Genomic DNA, 12,817 nt, shown 5'->3' with positions numbered 1-12,817 from the left:
CAGAAAAGCTAATAGTACTAATAAGAGTAGGAGATGAGGACAGTGGGACAGTGAAATTGAAAAAAGCACATGGAGAAGTATTTGTGCGTGAAGGTTTTTGAAGAAGTAGAACAGGTCAGGAGGAAAAACAAACCCAATTTAAGCACAACATTGACAACTGGATGGGAATCTACAAATTCACCCCGGGAGTGGTGCCTATGTCCCTCATGGATAGGAGCAGTTGGTAATAATCACTGATTCACTCCACTAACAATGACCATCTAACCAAGGGTATTGCATGGCTAGGCTTGTTAAGGCCCTAGGGCCATTAGCCTACTAACCTCCTATGAACCTATAAACCTAAGAGAGGGGCTAATAGGGAGGTTAGAGATAATGTTGGAGGGGAAATGTTTATACAGTGGGGGGAGGATTAGTCTGGTCAAGTACCTGATTTTACTGCCTGTATTTTATATGTGGAGAAATATTCAAATAAAACTACAAGAAAAATCAATAGAGGAGATTCAGCTGGTATGTGACATTTATATAGAGGGGGAAAAGCGAGAGACTAGCAAAGGATAGATTGCAAGCAAATAGATGGTCAGTAGGATACGGAGTACTGGATTTCAAAAAGTATCTAACAGCAATTTAGCTCAGATATTAATGAGGGGATAACTGAAAGGAGAAGACAACATTTTGTGAGAAGAGAGATATAAAGGGAAATATAAAGGTGTTGTATCTAGAAAATGAATAAAGGACAGACAGGGCATTGAAGATATTTCTTAGAATTCAATCTATAAAAGCTATGTAGATGGAAAGATAATTAATTAACCTTCTGTAAGGGAAAACTAGAGGAAATAGAAAGGAAACTAGGGGAGTGGAAGCTCTATCTGTTTGGAGATATGCTCACATGTATGAAATGGTATAAAGAAGAAATTACAGAATTACAGCTAGCATTGAGTAAGTTAGGAGGGCAGTAACAAAAACATGGAAAGATGGGCATTGAGTAATGCACAAAAGAGTTGGTGAACGTACAGATTAAAAATGTGGGACTAGTTGACAGATAGTGAATGGACAGATGTTACAAGAACTGGAAGAAGAGATAGGGAGAGCAGCAAAACAAGGCACAGAGGAAGTGAAACCAGGGAAAGGAAAATGTCAGTGATCGTAAACTGAGAAAATAGGAGATAAGATGTAGACAAGGAAAACAAAGGAAGATGTTATAAACTGAATATCAGTAGTTGGGAATAAGAGTTTGAAAAATGAGAGAGAGTGCTATGACAAGGCGAAGAGGGACTTGGGATGGTGATACTAGAAGTCAGAAGGAGGAGTGATGTGGAAGAATGTTTTATTAAATGATCCAATATAAATGATGTTATTAATGCAATCCATCTAATGCTTTGTGTGAAGCTTATGAGTCCTGCTTATGGGAACTATGATGTGATAATATTAAAATATTGAAATGTACTGAAAAAATGTGAAAAATGTGGACAACAATAAAAATTATAAAAATAAAAGACCATTATTTTGTATTTTAAACGTTAAATGATATACAAGTCATAGCGTGAAATTTAAATGAGTTCACTTAGTAAGTCATGGTGTTACTGAAAAGTTTTTTATTATATAACATGGCACTATAATATATATAATTTTTGTACACTATATTTAATGCTTTTGCTATAATCAATAAAGAGGGAAACATTAGGTAAAGAGGAAAAGATGGGAGATTAGTGGGGTGTAGAAAGAGCTTTTTTAGAAGGATGATTTATATAAACGAGAGTAGGAAAGAAAACGAGAGTATGACGGAAGAGATGTCGAGATATAAAAGATGGAGGTTGGAAAAGGAAGATTCTGTAGAAGGTATCTGTGGAAATGTTATGTAGGAATTCTAGAGGAGGGCACTGCATGCATAAAACTACTGAGAAATACTTGCATGTGCTAGACTTTAAAGAGAAGTTGTATGCCTAGGCTGTGTGAATTGTGATTAGGTGATGGAACCATTCAGGTAACACTCGTACTGCATTTGCACTGTGCTTGTTTAAGAAAATGTTCTTTAATTCATTATGGAACTTCACTTGGTAGTATATGACATCTATATGAGCAAAAATGGATTCACATATTTTGGGAGATAAGCCAGAGTGTGGTGTGTGTATTTAAGTTTAGTTTTGGGGCATTTGAAGGTAAATAGTTGCTTTGAAGAAAATCCAATGTTTAAGTGATGTATTTTTCAGGGGGTTGACCAACAAAGCAAAGGAAACTGTCCAGCTTGATAAGTTTAAAGATCAGGATGCCATAAGGAGTGTTATTCCATGAATTACAAGTAGGCATGTTAATCCTGTTAGAGTGCAACAGTGTTGTTTTATTTATGGTAGAATGGTCCTAAAACTATATATATATATATATATATATATATATATATATATATATATATATATATATATATATATATATCGTTAGATGTCGATTGCAGTAAGGTGCAATTCTTTTTATATGTAGAATGAACAAGTAGTAGTCCATATTCAAGTACAGGAAGAAAGATTCCTTTTCCTGTAGCTGTCCTACGGGGACAAAATTGGAGCTCTTAGCTCAGAAAAGGTTATTATTGACTTTAGTCTTGATAGTTTGGACATGGTGATAAAACTTGAGTAGCGGATTTAACCAGATGCCCGGCTATCTGTAGAGGTTGACTTGTTTTATAGGTTCATTGTTGTTGTGCACAATGGCCCAGTTTGGTATAGGTTTGACTAATGTATGAGGTGTATCACATAGCATTTTTTAAATCTTTTTTAATTTCTCCAAGTCTTTTGGGTTTCTAATCCCATCACAGGAATGGACCTCATTCCTAAGTCAAAGTACGATTAAAGTTCATGAAATTAGTATTGTTTCAATCTTTGATGTCACCCAAAAGTGCTCTTTGCAGCACCCGCAATATGCCCAGTAATGACTCCATCTGCAATTCGTATGGTAACATATCTAAATACGATTGCAAATTATTTTTTATAAGACCCATTGCTCCTACTACTATTGGAACTGTCTGGGTATCTTTCTTCCACATTGCTCTTATTTCTGCCTGCAGATCCTGATATTTTATGACTTTGGGTCTCTCTGTATGCAAAGTAGTCACTGGGTGTGGCAATTTCAATGATCAATGTTACTCCTGTCTTCTTTTTCGGTTTTCTAACATCTACCTTTTGAACTGTTGGTAATGGATGATCCCATGTGATGTAACTTCTTCATTTTCTGTGATGCTTTGTGGCTCATGTTTCCAGTGTTTTTCAGCCACTTCAGTACCATAATGTTTGCACAATCCCCAGTGCAACAGCCTCACCACATTATTATGCCTTTCAGGGGTTTATATCATAAGATCGAATGCTCACAATATCGAATAGCACTACATCGAACAGCAAACCTCAAAAGCAGAAGTACGACAGCTCAGTATTTCGAAAATGGAAACCCCTGTCATGCATAGTTGGCCTTCAGAATGCTTACGTCTGTGAGACATGCTGAATGAGAGGAAGAACACCCCTTATGAACCACATCACATCCTGACATCAGTGGGTAATGTGTACTGATAACAGTAATGCCCCCCGAACCATTGTCAGTCTGCAGGATAACAAGAAATAACGTAGTCCCATAGAAAAATACATACAAATCAGACATGCATACAGTCGCAGACATCCCCATGAAAGTGCAATGTAGAAATAGTAAATGCAACACTGTTGAAGTATAAATGCAGGGATTCCACATCCGACCCCTGTGTGAAACGCTCTGACTGAATAGCAACATGGCTGCCGTTACCTTCCCAACCACTCCCAGAATCCTAGGTTCACTGTACGAATGTGTCATGTCCCAGAAGAGGTCAGGCATGTTAGAGCTGGATGGGTATTTGCACAATGCAGAGAAAACCAATGGAAAGAAAACTTACTGGTGCTGTAAAAGTAAGTTTACACTGAAATGTAGGGGCAGGGCTATCACGGAGACTGAGGTGGGTTGGGAACGTCTAGTGAAGACAGTTGGTCACCTGCATGCCCCCAATGTAGCTGAAGTGGAGAAGTACCGGGCTTGTCATAGCCTAAACGAGAGTGCAAGGTGCAGTACGGGCATGCCAGCATTGCTGGTGAATGATGTTGTCAGTAGCACATCTGCAGATACACTAACATCATTGCCGTCCAGGAGGTCCATACTCCAGCAGATCAATAAGGTTAGGCAATGGAAGATGCAGACATACAATACCACATGTACGCTGAAACATGGCACATTTCTCCAAGCACAGAGGGCAGACATCCACACAAATACACATGTGTTAGTGTTTAGCACAGAAGGGAATCTGCATGACCTGTGTAGTGCACAGATCTGGTTCATGGACAGTATATTTCTAACCAAAGGTAGGCTATGTAGGCAGTTACATACCATCCATGCCTTGGTGAGCTTTGCAGAGTCCACTAAATGTTTCCTTCTAGTGTACACACTCATGTCGAAGAAATTGTATAGGGTATACAACTTTCTGTGGGAGTGTCTTTTTGAGCTATTGTTCCCCATGCAGTTACAGTATAGGGTACAGCACATACTGACAGACTTTGAGTTGGCTGCAATAAAGAGTGTGTTTACAGTTGTGGTCAGCAAAGGATGCTACTTTCATTTCACACAGGCAGTGTGTAGAAAGGTACAGTCCCTTGGCCTAGCAAGTATGTATGGGAAGGATGCTTCTCTACAGTTGGATGTTAAATGCCTCATAGCCCTGGCATTCCTAAGTGTGGATGATGTAGGTGAGGCATTCAGATGTATTAGTGAGACATTTCACCTAGATGGAAAGGAGTTGCTGGTGTACTTTGCTGAAGTCTACGTTACAGACCATCCCAGAAAGCAACAGACCTGGATGGCAGGTGTACAGCGATTCCCGCTCATGTTTCCAGTGGAATTCTGGAATGTGCATGACCTCAATTAACTGTCATTACACAGTACACAGAATTATGTTGAGGGATGGCACAGGCATCTTCGGTGCCTACTAGGGAGGTGCATTGCCAACATACCTGCTGTCATCAATGTCCTTGTCAGGGAGCAGAACAGGGTGGATGATATGTGGATACTAATGTGGTCAGGTTGCTGTCCATCTCCAAATAAATGTAAGAACAGGGAAAGGCAGAAGAAGCTGGAGAATGTGTTCCATTGCAGGTCAGTGTATACAGCTGTTGAGTTCGTACATGCAATAGCTACTCTCCTGACACTGTAGGGTGACAGCTACAGTAGTACAGTGTACCAACACTTGTACATAGTTTAGTCATTGTAAATAGTGTGTGCGTAGAATAGTGTGTGCATAGTGTGGGGATTGTAGTGTGGGAATTGTGGGGATTGTAGTGTTGGATTTGTGTTGTACCAGTATGCCGGTGTGGGATATGTGTCGGCTTCTGCTGTTGCTGTTTACTTTCCATTACAGACATTCCATTGGCACATGTGCTAATGTGCCAGTTCATTATATTGCTGTTTACATTGAGCACATATTTGTAGGGCATTTGATCAGACTGCAGGCTTGTCGGTTATGGAGGCATAGTGTCCATTTGTTAGCGATGGGTGTCAGGTTGCACGAGTGAGCGGATGACCAAGTGTTGCTGTTCGTGTATTCACTTTTTGACATTCTGAGCTTTCATAATTTTCTGCTTTCAAGGTTTGCTGTTCGATGTAGTGCTATTTGACATTATGTGCATTCGATCTTATGATATAAACCCGCCTTTCAGTATACAGTCCTTCTGCCATTAGTATGCTGCAAACAGCAATGAGGTGTGCAACTGTTTCCAATTTGGTTTTACAAAACCTACATTTATCCGTTTCTCCCACATGTTCAATGGACTTTATAAACCAACGTGTACGCAGCCCAATATCTTGGGCTGACAATATTAACCTTTCATCTCTTGGTTTGAATTTGCTTCTCCTTAACCATTCCTGTGTTCATTCCTGATCAACATGAGGTTCTTCCAGAAGTTTTCTATACTTGCAACTATATTTATGCTTTTTCCATATTTCTTGCCTTCTCATCTGATCCTTCACCTTATATTCTTTCTTTTGTTTTTTGGTACATTCAGTTGCTGCCTGATTTTTATCTACTTCTGGTTTGATTTCCATTCCTGCTTGACAGCTATAATCTTCTGCTAGATTAAGCAGAAAAGTCATCTTAGATTTATTCTCCTCATGTTTCAAACTTTCACTACATTTGGGTCTTGTGAGGTCAGCAGATATGTGTGGAGTCCCACAATTGCAAATCTATACATATAATCAATTTCAAGAAGGCCCATCCCTCCTTCGGAATGCGGAATATATAATCTTGGTATGCATTGATTTTTATAAATCATTTGGTGAGCATGAAGCGTCCTTCTTGTTTTCCTATCTAATCTATCCGACACATTTTGGGGCCAGTCAATCACTCCAAAATTGTAAGTTCGGACAGGAAGAGCAAATTGGTTTATAGTTTGGATTTTGTTGCTAGATGTCAGTGCTGTTTTCAGGATTAATTTAAGCGTTCTGAAATATTCCTTACTAAGTTTTATTCACATTTGTTCATGTTTTATTGTTGATCTTTCATAAATTCCCACATATTTATACACTCCTTCTTGATCAAGTTCTTTTATATCACATTCTTGTCCCAAATTGATGTTTTCCTGGCATTGCAGTTTTCCTGCTTTAAAGGTTGCTTTTGCACATTTTTTAAGACCAAATGACATTCTTATATCACCTGAAAAAGTTTTAACAACTTGCAGTTGTGCTTTCAGTTCCTAATCTGATGAGTTATATGATTTTAAATCATCAACAAAGAGAAGGTGAGAAGTCTTTACACTTTGTTGTTTTCTAGGAGCCAGGTTATAGCCGTGTCCTAAACTGTTGAGTAAACAGTTTAATGGATTAAGGGCAAGGCAGAATAGTAACGGTGACAGACAGTCACCATGGAATATCCCCCTTTGAATTTTTATCCCTGGAATAACAATTTGTCCTTTATCATGGCTTAATTGCAAAGCGGTCTGCCACTGTTTCATGGTCATTGTAATGTAATTGATAAGTGTGGGGTGCATCTTATACATTTTTAAGCACTCTTTTATCCATGAATAAGGGATACTATCAAATGCTTTTTTGTAGTCAGTTCATGCCATACTTAGAGTCTCCCCTTTTTGCAGTTCTCCACTATGACTTTATTTAACAACAAATGATCCTTTGTTCCATCTGACTTTATTTTATTGCCCTTTGGTTCTACTGTCATAATTAAGTTTTCTTCTAAATGACTATAAACTCTGTCGGCATCAATTCCCAAGTATAGTTTATATGTCATCGGAAGGCAAGTTAACGGTCTATAATTTTTAGGGTAGCTTGCAGCTTCACTCTTAAGTAGCAGCATTGTTTTTCCTCTTGTTAGCCAGGTTGGTGTCTGTTCTGGGTGTGCATATAAATAGTTCTTACCCATGGCTAAAACTTTGTGCAAAGATGTTAATACTTTTAACCAGAAGTTAGGTACTGCATCTGGGCCTGGGGTTTTCCAATTAGAGGCTTTTCTTAACTTTGTTTCAATCTCTCTAGTTGTTACTTCATACCATTTCATATCCTGTACCTTTAAACTTGTTATTCTTTCTTTTATTTCTTCTATCGATTTAGCAGCTTTGTTATGTTCCAAGGGATCTTCATAGATACTTCTCCAAAATGTATCTATTTCTTCTTTTTTTGTGGTCTTTCAATTCCTTTTACCTTATTTCTCAGTTCTCTATAAAACCTTTTTAGGTCCTCAATAAATTGCTTATTTTGCACTTTTCCTTTATATTTATCTTGGTATCTTCTAAGTTTTTCCACCAGTGCTCAAATTTTTAGTTTGTTATTTGCAATAGTGCGTGATAGATCCTGGTCTGTTCTAATATTGCGCATTGCTTTTATCACATCTATCTTAACTTAATATTTTTGTTGATTTTATTCTTCTTCTATAGTCTTCTACAAGTGACACTTCTTGTCTTAGTTGCTTTATAATTTTCTCTATTCGATATTTCAATGATGGTATTCAATTGCTTCCCTTCCTTTCCCTCACTACTCTGTGATCTTGTGGTAGAACTTTATCAGTTATCAATTTAGCTGCACAGTAATATATCCTGTTTACTTCTGTTATATCGCATGGATCTCTATGAACAGTCCTAATCACTGTGTTCATTTGTTTTATCAGTCTTCTGACTTTTTGGGTTTTATTAACCTTCTGCAGTCTATTTCTTTCATTGATCTTGATATATCTGTCTATATCTATTAAATCAAGCAACTTCTCTTATCTCATTTTCTTCCAAACTGAGGGCACATTCTTTGTTTTCCATTTCCTGTGGGCATTCTATAGAAGGTTCTATAGCATCTTCCTATGACACAGTCTCATCAATTTCTTGTGCCATCCGTTGCTCCATCATATGGGAACTCATTGGCCTATCACTCCTCAACATTGACTGCATCAGAGATTCCACAGTTTCCTGCTCCTTGCCTTGCTGCCTAGTTTCAAGTGAACATTTATAATGGTTTCCTGTGGAAAGCTCAAAATTATCTTCATATGGCACCTGACCATTTGCTTCCTGTTCCACTGGTTTCCCCTTAATTTGGATATTCATTACTCTATCCTGTTGTAGTGCTTTCTGAATTATATTTTATACAGTAAATCCTTCACTTTGCAGATACTCCATAACCTCAGTTTCTGTTTCTTTAACTTCCCCATTACTAACCTCCTTTTCTACTTTTCCTCTTTGTCTTCTTATTTTTTTGTATTGTAAAGCTTTCCATATCCAGATTCCTTTGCCTGTATTTCACTTCAAATATCTTTGGTGATGCTCTTTTTGTATTGGTTAGTTTTGCTTTCTCCTTTGCATAAATATTACACCATATTAAATCTCTTTTTCTTTCCCATGTCTGTATTTCTCTTCAGATGTTTCCTGATCTTTGTGATTCTCCCTACTTTGGGGACTCACTCCCTCCTGCTGTGATGTAAGCTGTTTTAGTCCTTCTACATCAGTTCCTTCACTTTGCAGGCAGCCATAACTTCAACTTCTATTTTTTAACTTCTACTTTACTGATCTTCTTTTCTACGTTCCAACTTTGTGATATTATTTTTTTGTATTGTGAAATGTTCCATAGCCACATGTCTTTGCCCGTATTTCTCTTTAAATATCTTTGGGGCTGCTATCGTTACATTGATTAATTTGGCTTTCTCCTTTGCACAAATATTGCACCATATCAAATCTTTCTTTCTTTCCCATGTCCATATTTCTTTTTTATACTTTTCAAATATCTCTTAGTTTTGTTATTTATATTTTCACTTCCTCAGATGTTTTCTTTTCCAAACAGATCAAGGTTTCTTGATCTATATACTGTTTTTCACAAATCTGTTGTATTAATGAACACAAATTTTCATTTGAAGCTTCTGACAGTTTTTCTTGCGGAAGTATTTATTTTCCTCTAATTTCTCTCTTAATCATTTTGTATATCTTGTGTCTGGAAATTCCGGGCTTTTTGCATGACAGAAATAATACATAATTAGTAACAATACATAATTTTTTTCTTATCCTCAATAGTCTACTTTATCGTCTTTATGGCTCTTCTTTGGCCTATCAGTTTTTGTGATTTTTGTGGACTGCTACTTCCTTCTAAAATGGGGAGGGGGGGCCTCCTCCCCCTGGGCCTGGCCTGGCCCCATTGTAGGAATGTTTCCGTATTTTGAGGATTCTACACTGTCATCTTTTCCAGTCCTGGCATCAGTGCACCTACCAGGAATGGGCACTTTTTTATCCTGAGTCTTGTGCACCCAGCTATCTTTTTTAGTTTTTGACCTACTTATGTCCATGATATATGCTGTATAAATACAGTCTATATATCAGTTTTGCCATGGGGAGATTTTGTGAAAACAGGGTCCACCTCGTGAAGGTTCTCACCAAGACTTGAGGATGAATTCAATTTCAACACTACTCCTCTGCTTGCAGACTTTTCATCTCACCATTCTTTATGAGGTTATATTGATGTAGTCAGCTAGAGGGGTGGGAATATTATGTTCTAGTTTGTATTTAAGGAGTACTGATTTAGTGTCAGACTTGTAAATAACAATGTTAAAAATTTCATACCAACTTTACAGTTTTGCAGTTTAGCCAAAAATCAACTGTTGTTTATCTTCTTTTTAACTCTCCTACCATCTTGTATTATCCCACCCATTTGTCTTTGTCAATTGCCATGTATCTTGGTGAGAGTATTATCCCATTCCTTCCAAAACATTATAATTTGTTCATAAGTTTTATGAAAAGTAGTAGTGAGAAATGCATTGATTTATCCATTTTATTTCCTAGAGGGAACATAATAAAGACAGTATAGACAGCAAGATACACAATATATTACTAACACACATTATATATCTGTAAGTGTAAATGGTTCAGCTTGTTAGTATTTGCATTTGCATTTATTCTCGAATACAATCTGTATTCTGATTGTTTTATTTAGATCTTCACCAAGCCATCACTAAACATGAGACAATACCCAAATGAGTAACTAAATCAATATGTAAAGAAGTAAATGACAACCTTTTGAACCATTCAACCTATGAACCTATGAACTTATGTTCAAAGTTAAAAAGGAACAACACTTAACAGGGCTTCAGAAAGTACACCACTGCTGGTGGTAAGAGCTGCGGCCAAAAGCAGACGTTTACATGATGCAGGTATTTGCAGATCAGATAAATGTTAGCTGCAATAAGGAAAGACACCATTATCAGTTAATTTCCATGTGTCTAAATTGTCCTTAACTAACACAAGTGCAAATAAGTGTTTTCCTGTGGTAGTTAGCACTGGTGGCCCATGCATCTCATTAACATAAATACTTCTCATTCACTCTCCCCTACTCATGCACACATTCAAACACACACACACACGCGCGCGCACACGCACACACACACACACACACACACACACACACACACACACACACACACACACACACACACACACACACTCAAACACACAAATCTTGACATGCCTTTTACCTGTCACACAGATGACAGAACATCCCATATGTCACTTGCTATTTCTATCACTGCCCATATAAATCATGGTTCCTTCCAGTTAGTCAGTAATGTCTGACACTAAAGCTGCATTCTCCTTGTTTATATAGTGCACTCTAATGCCAGACTTGTTGTTCTAGTAACTTTTTAAGTGACTGATTCATGTTTAAAAAACTTTCCCCTGGTGTCATCTAGTATTCCTCACGTCTTTGTCCTGACCCACCTCCTCCCCCCGATGGACACACACACACACACACACACACACACACACACACACACACACACACACACACACACACACACCCATACTTCTCAACTATCTATCCCTGATTTTGCAAAACGTTCCTGCTGTTGCCTTTTATAGGTGCCCTGTTCCTCAAAATTGAATAATGCCAGAGAGGGAGAGAGTTTCATATTTCTTATTAGGTAAAAAAAAAAAACATCCAGTTAGTGTAATGAGTTAATGCTGTTGCTTTCCTTGTCAGGGATGCAGGGTTTGAATCTCCCCTGTCTTTTATTGCAGATTGTTATGCATTTTTTTTTCAATAAAAGACTAAGGCAATATTGTACAATATCTGTGGTGTCTTGTAGTGGTATACAGGACTAATATCCTTGGGTGTGAGGGCTTGAGGACTGAATATTTTTTAATGCATTTAGGGAATGCTGTAAAACGTTATTCCTTATGTCTAGTGTTCCATCCACACCACATCATTCATGTTGCAAAACTTTATTTTTACATTTTTTTAAGTGCCTTTAAGATATGTAAGGAGTTATCCATGGTTTTAAATGTTCCCCCCAGCACCAACGTTGCAGAATTTCTCATTAGTTTAAGGGTTTAAGGGAGGTATGACAACCTCCTCCACCACACACACACACACACACACACACACACACACACACACACACACGCACACACACAACATGCACTCATGCACACACAGACATCCAGACAGAGACACACAAATCTACCCTATCTCCTAACTAAACCCACTAACTAAACTCCCTACTGAAATCTCCCAGGAAGACACACCCTTATACATATACTCACAGATAAAGCACCACACATACACACATGTTCTCATCCCCTAATAATACCTGTCCACAAAATTCTTTCGCACTTACATTTAAAGAGATGGGTAAACACAAGGTTATGGTAGTGTATTCATTAAAAAGGGTGGCCATGGAAACTTACACAGTCTGGTGAATATTTGAATTGCTCAGCTGCATAAATGCCTTATTGCAGGCATTTCTGGGGTATAGAACAAGGCAAATGAGCATAGGCCACTCCTCCAGAATACCTCATTAGCATTTAGCATGTACACAGAGACAACCCACCATGGTGCTGCAGAATCTCATGTTGAAGCACAGTGGGAGGGGGAAAGATGGCTGCTGTTCTGTAAGTATTGCATTGGTCTAGCCCCATGCTACAAATTCCAGTAGCTATCAAAATCTCAGATTATTTGAAGTCTTTTAAAAAATGCTTACTAATTCCTTAAATATGTCAAAATATTTATCCTTAAATACTTACTAATTATTTTAATCTGTCAAGATATTTTATCCTTTTATGATATTGATAAAATAATAATTATTTTATTAACTTACCTTTGGTCATGAACATGCTGTGGATTGCTTGGTCTTCTGGACAGAAAGAGCCAACCTAGAAAGAAAATAAGTTTATCTGACCAACTCACAAAAGATGCAAAAGTTTAAAAAGTTTAAAAAAGTACATCAAACATCAAATTTTGTCAGATCATCAAAATGTCTAATGATTTAGAGCAAATGAACTCTCAAACAACAAAAACTAAA

At 37.6% G+C, this 12,817-nt stretch overlaps 1 long non-coding RNA gene across 1 annotated transcript in view; it reads right to left on the bottom strand.

Moving 5' to 3' along the window:
* LOC122793100 overlaps window positions 1-12,817 on the bottom strand; it is a 646,673-nt gene that overhangs the window by 316,823 nt on the left and 317,033 nt on the right. Inside the window, exon 3 of the long non-coding RNA XR_006363446.1 lies at window positions 12,614-12,668. This is a non-coding gene — a long non-coding RNA (uncharacterized LOC122793100). The remainder of the gene's footprint in view (window positions 1-12,613; window positions 12,669-12,817) is intronic.

Source organism: Protopterus annectens, chromosome 2.part0 (genome assembly GCF_019279795.1).
Source record: "Protopterus annectens isolate FY-2018-M chromosome 2.part0, PAN1.0, whole genome shotgun sequence".
In the NCBI taxonomy this organism is placed as follows: domain Eukaryota; kingdom Metazoa; phylum Chordata; order Ceratodontiformes; family Protopteridae; genus Protopterus; species Protopterus annectens.
This window is presented reverse-complemented; position numbering and strand designations above follow the sequence as displayed.